The sequence below is a fragment of the Danio aesculapii genome, chromosome 7 (assembly GCF_903798145.1).
Source record: "Danio aesculapii chromosome 7, fDanAes4.1, whole genome shotgun sequence".
Lineage (NCBI taxonomy): Eukaryota > Metazoa > Chordata > Actinopteri > Cypriniformes > Danionidae > Danio > Danio aesculapii.
This window is the reverse complement of record NC_079441.1, coordinates 6,082,921-6,091,879: the sequence shown is the minus strand read 5'-3', so window position 1 is coordinate 6,091,879 and position 8,959 is coordinate 6,082,921.

Below are 8,959 nucleotides of genomic sequence, written 5' to 3'. Positions count from 1 at the left end.
CAGGCAGAATCATCTGACAGTTACCACGTCTTCACAGTCCTCTTGGGAAGTGTTTGCAGCTGTTTGAACTTCACCTCAACATGTTTATCTGGTTTGTCATCATATTTTGTGTGTTTAGTTTTCATGTTACCAAAATTTTATGTGCACTCTCAAAAATAAAGGTACAAAAACTGTCACTTGTACAGTACCTTTCAAAAAGGTGCACTTTTGTACTTAAAAGGGTACATATTAGTACCTTAAAGGTGAATATTAACACTTAAAATATCCATATTGGTACCTTAAAGGTGGATATTAACTGTATCGTAAATGTGCATATTGGTATCTAAAAGATTCTTATTGGTACCATAAATGTAGTGCCTAATGTATCCATGTTGGTACCTTAAATGTGCATATTAGCACTTAAAAGATCCATAATATACCTTGAAGGTGCATTTTAGTACCTATAACATCCATATTGGTATCTTAAATATGCATAAAGGACCCATAACATACATTAACTGTGGATAAAGGTGCATATTATTGCTTACAGGATCCATATCTGTACCATAAATGTGCGTATTGGTACAAAAAAGATCCATATTGGTACTTTAAATGTGTATAGCACCTGAAAGATCCTTATTGGTATCGTAAATGTGCATACTGGTGCCTAATGGATCCATTTTGGCACCTTACGTGTGCAATAGCACCTAAGACTCCATGATATACCTTAAAGGTGCATATTAGCACCTAAAAGCTCCATAATATACCTTAAAGGTGCATTATAGTACCTAAAAGATCCATATTGGTATCTTAAATGTGCATATTAGTACCTACTGGATCCTTGTTGGTACCTTAAATGGGCATATTCCACTTAAAAGTTCTATAATATAGCTACAAATGTGCATATTGGAGCCTTAATGATGATGAATATTGAAAATTGGAGCCTTAATTGTGCGTATTAGAACCCAAAAGATCCATGTAGGTACTTTAAAGGTGCAAAATACTATGTAAAAGTTCTATTAAATGTGCATATTAGCACCTAAAGGATCCATATTAAAATCCTAAAAGTGTATATCAGCACCTAAAAGACCCATGTTGGTACCTGTAATGTTCAAATTAGCCCCTAAATGGTCCATATTGATATCCTAAATGTGCACATTAGCCCCTAAAAGATACATCATATACCTTAAAGGTGCATTTAGTACGTAAAACATCTATATTGGTATCTTAAATGTGTATATTAGCACCTAAAAGCTCCATAACATACATTAAATGTGCATAAAGGTGCATATTATTGCTTGCAAGATCCATATCTATACCATAAATGTGCATATCCATATTAGTACTTTTTTTTTCTAATGCTTTGCTTCTTAGACTTTACACACCTGAAACTTGTCTATAGCACTTGTTCACTGCTGCTCTTATAGTTGTGTAAATTGCTTCCTTGTCCTCATTTGAAAGTCGCTTTGGATAAAAGCGTCTGCTAAATGACTAAATGTAAATGTACTTTAAATGTGTATAGCACCTAAAAGACTTATTGGTACCATAAATGTGCATTCTAGTACCTTATGGATCCATTTGGTATCTTAAATGTGCATATTAGCACCTAAAAGGTCCATAATAAACCTTAAAGGTGCGCTAATCCATGTTGGTACCATAAATGTGTATATTAGCACTTAAAAGATCCATAATGTAGCTACAAAGGTGCATTTTAGTGCCTTAAAGGACCATAACAAACCTTAAATGTGCATATTAGCACCTAAAATATTCCTATTGGAACCTTAAATGTGCATATTAGTGCCCAAAAGATCCTTAACACACCTTAAATGTGCATATTAGAACGTAAAAGATACAGGTACCTTAAAGGTGCAAAACACTACAAGGTCCATTAAGTGTGCATATTAGCAACTAAAAAATCCATATTGGTGCATCATCACCTAAAAGACCCATGTTGGTACCTTAAATGTTCAAATTAGCCCCTAAATAGTCCATATTGATATCTTAAATCTGCATATCAGCCCCTAAATAGTCCATATTGATATCTTAAATCTGCATATTAGCCCCTAAATAGTCCATATTGATATCTTAAATTTGCATATCAGCCCCTAAATAGTCCATATTGATATCTTAATTCTGCATATTAGCCCCTAAATAGTCCATATTGATATTTTAAATCTGCATATTAGCATCTAAATAGTCCATATTGATATCTTAAATCTGCATATTAGCCCCTAAATAGTCCATATTGATTTCTTAAATCTGCATATTAGCCCCTAAATAGTCCATATCTCTATCTTAAATCTGCATATTAGCCCCTAAATAGTCCATATTGATATCTTAAATCTGCATATTAGCCCCTAAATAGTCCATATTGATATCTTAAATCTGCATATTAGCATCTAAATAGTCCATATTGATATTTTAAATCTGCATATTAGCATCTAAATAGTCCATATTGATATCCTAAATCTGCATATTAGCCCCTAAATAGTCCATATTGATATCTTAAATCTGCATATTAGCCCCTAAATAGTCCATATTGATATCTTAAATCTGCATATCAGCCCCTAAATAGGCCATATTGATATCTCAAATCTGCATATTAGCCCCTAAATAGTCCATATTGATATTTTAAATCTGCATATTAGCCCCTAAATAGTCCATATTGATATCTTAAATCTGCATATTAGCCCCTAAATAGTCCATATTGATATGTTAAATCTGCATATCAGCCCCTAAATAGTCCATATTGATATCTTAAATCTGCATATTAGCCCCTAAATAGTCCATATTGATATGTTAAATCTGCATATTAGCCCCTAAATAGTCCATATTGATATCTTAAATCTGCGTATTAGCCCCTAAATAGTCCATATTGATATTTTAAATCTGTATATAACATCAGAAGTATTTGCTCAAATCTAAAGCTCCTGCAGTGTTAATTCTCTGGAATTTGGCTTCGTTGCACAATCGCTTTTGATGAATGGGATGTCAGTGTGGCCAACTATAAAAGACAGAGTACAGTTAATACACACGCACTATTAACAGACGTCCACAGGGATTTCTTGAGCAAACATCAGCCTCTTCACCTCTTGTATGCTTCCAATAATGAAGTGCTCAGTTTTCGTTTTTCTGACATGCATAACACTGCTGTCCACAACAGAAGGTAAGCAGACTCATTTATGAATGTTTGCTGTTGTTGTTGTCTGCATTTAAAGGGGTAGTTCACCCAAAAAGAGACATTCTGTCTGCATTACACTTGTTTTAAACCTGTTTGAGTTTCTTTTTTCTGTTAATCACAAATGAAGATATACTAAAGTACGCTGTGATAAAAACAGCTATTGACTTTCATTGTTCCTACTATTGATTTCAATGGATTCTTCAGAATATCTTTGTGTTTAGCAGAAGAAAGAAATGTGAATGTGAGGAAATGAGGAAATGTTCATTTTTGGGGTGAACTATCCCTTTAAGGTGCTCATATCGGCTTTGAAAGTAAAAATGATTGCCCTTTTTTTTCTCTAAGTGTTTGCTGCTCGACTGCCCATCCAGCAGTTACGCTGTCAGTGTGTGAAGATGTATACGGGAAAACCAATCAATCCCAAACTAATAAAGAGCTTACAGACGATTCCTGCTGGAGCACGGTGCAAAAACATGGAGATCATGTGAGTCATGAGATCAGTGGATCGCAGACAATTGGTTGCATGCTTAAACATATTGATGTTGAAGAAGTGTTAAATAGATGTTTGTTTGTCTTTAACAGTGCCACTGTGAAAAATGGGAAGACCTGTCTCAATCCTAAAGATGAATGGGTGACAAAGATCATCGAAGACAGGAGTCTCAAAGTGCCGACCCGGGGGCCGTTTACAACCCTCCCTCCAAATTCTACCTCCATCCCACAACTGACGTCAAAAATATAGCGAGATTCGACACAACACAACGGGAATTTTTGAACCACTATCATAGTTGTGCAGTCACATGCAGCCACTTTTGGTTTTGACCCGCCACCTACTGGATTTTTAAAGTACTGCACTATTATTCAGTAGTTTCTCTCAGTGTGCAGTCGAGAGTAACACACATGTAGATTATTTTCTGGGGCTGATTTAATCGTTCGTAAGTGCTCTATTTTACTAAAGCTCTATTTTTGTAAATATTCAAGGGTCATTTAATTATATCAGTTATATACCACCTGTATTTTGTTGTACTAACAATTCTTCATGGCTTATGCGTTATTCCGGGGGTGTAACAAATATGACTATTTTGCTAGTATAAAATTCTAATTGTCTCGTCTGATACATTTTTCTCATATGCGTATTACGTTTATTTTATTTCAAGAGTTCATACTTAGCTGATAATCAATAAAGCGTATTTGGCATGCTGTCCCGGGAGAGAGCCCTGAGCTCGTAATATCCTCGAGCCCGGGGCTCCCTCCCGTTAGAAGGGCGAGAGTGGAGTTCGAGCTCAGGTAAGTCTCGAGAACTCCCCTGCTTGTCGCCGTGTGAGAAGTGTAAACTAGTGTTGTTTTAGGTGATAATTTGGTTTAGTCGATTGGCTATGGTTTGTTTTTGGATGGTGGAAGGAACCAGGGGAACCCGGGGGAAACCCACGCAAACACGGGGAGAACATGTAAACTCCGCACAGAGACACCAACCAGCCAGATAAGAGGTTAGACCAGCGGTGTTCTTGCTGTGAGGTAACAGTGCTAGCCACTGGGCCACCGTGTCGGAAAAGGGGGAGGAAGTAGGGGTGGAAGGGGGGGGGTCTTCAAGACGAAGATAACTGGAGTGAAAAACTCTGGTTATTTATAATGCTTTCATAATCATCTAATGGGTCAGATTACGGAGCTAATGAGGAGCCAGCCGTGTTGATCATAAGCACGTGATCGTCTCGAAATTAGTTTATGAATAAACCACACAACAAACAAAAACTATGTACATTAGTAAAATTTGACTGCTGGTTGAGTTGAACATGTTAAAGTAGATGGGAATATATACATACTTTCCCTCTTTGCTGTAGTTTTACAAATAAAGAAAGATATTGAGAAGAACGATTGCCAGTAACATAACTAAAGTCACTCAATCTGCTTTCTGCTGGCCTTATGGTATCTGTTAAACCTTTGGTTAGCCAACAACTAGTTGGGTCAGAATAATAATTATTATTATTATTATTAGCACAGGGTGTCCGCGGGGTCTTAAAATTTTTAAAAAGCGCTTAAAAAGTATTAAAAAGTCTTCAATGCTATTTTGCAAGGTATTTAATTTCATATCATTTTTGATTATGCAATGTATGGTTGTGTGCTAAAGTTTGCCTGAATTAAATCTGCGAATATCAGGATACTGTTTAGTTTATGAAATCAATAAAATCCTACTAGATCTGACATCATGCTGCTTTGTTTACTGCAGTAACCAAGGCAAGACCCTTATTTCTGCAGTTCCATAGGCGCCAACCTGCTGAATTAGCTAGATTTACTAGATTTTTATTCAGTATATGAATAATGTTTTAGTTTTGGATTCATTTCTTACATTAATATTTAGTAAATATACTGTAAGTTAAAATCTCACCCGTGTTTCTGGTTGAAAAGTGGTTATTAGGTCTTAAAATGTATGGAGAGAGTCTTAAAAAGGTCTTAAAAGGTATTGAATTTCACTCTCTGATTCCTGTATTTACTCTGTTGTAGTGTTTTCATAGCAATTCAATAACCCAGGCTCATTCTGATTACGAACCTCTATATACATTTCTGGAGAGCACCAAATACGTCCCAGGAGGTACGTTTATTGCAGTTTTTGTTTTCACAAATCCACCAGAGGTCGCTGTGTACGCTTTTTGACGTCAGAAATTTCTCTCGTGAGTGCCATTCGCGTCTGCTGTTCTCACGTAAATCCACCAGAGGTTGCTGTGTACGGTTTTTGACATCAGAAATTTCTCTCGTGAGCGCCATTCGCGTCTGCTGTTCTCGCGTAAATCCACCAGAGGTCGCTGTGTACGCTTTTTGACATCAGAAATTTCTCTCGTGAGTGCCATTCGCGTCTGCTGTTCTCGCGTAAATCCACCAGAGGTCGCTGTGTACGCTTTTTGACATCAGAAATTTCTCTCGTGAGTGCCATTCGCATCTGCTGTTCTCACGTAAATCCACCAGAGGTCGCTGTGTACGGTTTTTGACATCAGAAATTTCTCTCGTGAGCGCCATTCGCGTCTGCTGTTCTCGCGTAAATCCACCAGAGGTCGCTGTGTACGCTTTTTGACATCAGAAATTTCTCTCGTGAGTGCCATTCGCATCTGCTGTTCTCACGTAAATCCACCAGAGGTCGCTGTGTACGGTTTTTGACATCAGAAATTTCTCTCGTGAGCGCCATTCGCGTCTGCTGTTCTCGCGTAAATCCACCAGAGGTCGCTGTGTACGCTTTTTGACATCAGAAATTTCTCTCGTGAGTGCCATTCGCGTCTGCTGTTCTCACGTAAATCCACCAGAGGTCGCTGTCGACTGATCGACTGACTCACCCTCCTCCTTCCCTACACCCAACCGATAGTGTTTTCAAAAGCAATCCAAAAAAAGAAAAGCCCTTGTACGATTTTTACCATGTTTTCAGATTTTACCACATTCTCACCCTGTTATTTACTTGTTTATTTTATTTTTTGGATTCTGTTTTTTGTTTTACCTGCTTTCTGGAACCATTCTTTGCCAGACTCGAACCCCATCATCATGGTCAATTCCTCTCTGCGTCTTAAGTCTGTCGACATACATGGCGAGCTACTGGGCAAACAGCAGGAAAGCTGTTGATATGGAGGTAAGCTGTCAGCTGGTCAGCACGAAAAGCAACGGCGTCATACCACCCCGTAGCATTCGTTTGAAAGACGAAATGCAGCCATACGTATTCTGACTATAATTCGTGATCTCCAGAAACGTATACGGGGCTACGTTTTCAGAATGAGCCTGTGTTGCAATTTCAATGTGTACAAAAATGTGTGTATAACGCTTGGCGGTACACACAACAGCCACAGATATATTCATGCAGCTGTTTTACGCAATTGAACGTGCTGATTTGCATTATCACTGGTGACAGGTAATGCTTGAAATATAAACCTCAAGTCTGTTGTTCTAAGATTTGGTCTGATTTCCACTTTTTTCTTGTGCTTGAATGTTAAAACGGCCCTCCTATAAATCTTGAATCACTGAAACGACCCCCTATCAATTTGAGTTTGAGACCCTGATCGAAGGACAGCTTTTATTTTTAGGATACATATATTTTTATTATGCATGTTTCACGAGTTCACACTTGCAGAATAAAGCTTATTTGGCATGCTGTCCGGGGAGAGGGCTCTGAGCTCAGGGAAGACACCCCAACTCGAGTTATTCCTCTTATCAGGAAACAGAGAGGAGTTGGGATTCGAGCGAAGTATCTAGCCCGGCCCCAGAACGCTCCCCCCGGGATTGTAATGCTTAAGAGGTGAGGTGACAGGGTAGTGGAGGGATGCTAAAGTCGTAAGATGCTGCAGGTAAGACAGCTTTGGTATATATAGGGGTTTGGTCAAGAACTGATTGGATAATCGAATAATTGTCAATGACGTATTTGATACTGAAACTTCTGCGCGTGCTCCTCCCGAAATTTGTTTATAAAACATCACTTAGTTATCTTAAATGCAAGCTTTTCACACTCTGACAAAGCAAATGTTACAAATCTTCATTAAAAATGCACACTCTTTTGTCTGGAAGCACCATTTCTTCTCCTTAATTTTGTATGTAAATAAAATAAGTGTTTGCTATCTTCAACTGTTTTCTGAAATGTTCTTTCTCCATTTGTGCAGTCATTTTTAATCGAGATTTTCTAACTTGATCATGATTGGTGGATCAACGACAGATGAAGCTTTAAAAATTAATTTGTGTATTGATAATCTTGCTTTTACAATATTTGGCAACCTTTTCTTGATCACCGGGACCAATATAATGCGGATTCTGAGCAGCACTGTAACGCTTAATACGCTCACTACCCCTATTGACTGTCTCTTTGTATTTCATTGAAACCATTTATATGCTCTAATTGTTTTTTTAAAATAATAACTTAATATTTTTTTCTTTAATAGTTTTTTATTATCTATTTTTCTTGATTTTAATTATTATAACCATTATTTTCTTTGTATTATCATGCTTATTCCTTAATAAGCTCTCCATTTTGAGCAAGTGACGCGCTTTTGCAGGTTATCAACCAGGTTTGCAGTTTGTACTAATGGTTTTGAGAAATGCATTTACTGTTGTGCAAATCTAAATAGTGTTGTGAGAAATGCACCAAAGTGACTGAGAAAAACTAAATAAGTTCAAGCAAGTGTGAATGAATGTGGTAAACTATTGCTGAGAGCTACAATTATTTATCTTTTGCTCTCTTGGGAAATGTCCAAATGGTGATTTCATAACCCATTAATCAGGCACTGAATTTTCCTCTTTTTTATACACAAGTCCTACAGACATTCTCTCTCGCTCTGTAGTGTGTAAATGCGTAATCTTGCAAAAATGTTTAATGTGAAGCTACTAGAAGACTCATCAACCATTTACTTTTTTTTTACTTCATATTTAGGCCCCTGAACTAATGCTGACCTCCTCCTCCATGCATTTTGTAGTTTTGACAAACTTTTATTTTTCCTGATAACATGACTCGGTGCACGTGAAAACCTCTCGTGTGCTTTAGTAATGTCCGTTCAGGCTCACGTTTGCAGCACCATACTTTTGGAAAAGAGATTTTAAAAAAATATTTATATACACTCACCGGCCACTTTATTAGGTACACCTGTCCAACTGCTCATTAACACAAATTTCTAATCAGCCAATCACATGGCAGCAACTCAATGCGTTTAGGCATGTAGACATGGGAAAGACGATCTGCTGTAGTTCAAACCGAGCATCAGAATGGGGAAGAAAGGTGATTTAAGTGACTTTGAACGGGGCATGGTTGTTTGTGCCAGACGGGCTGGTCTGAGTATTTCAGAAACTGCT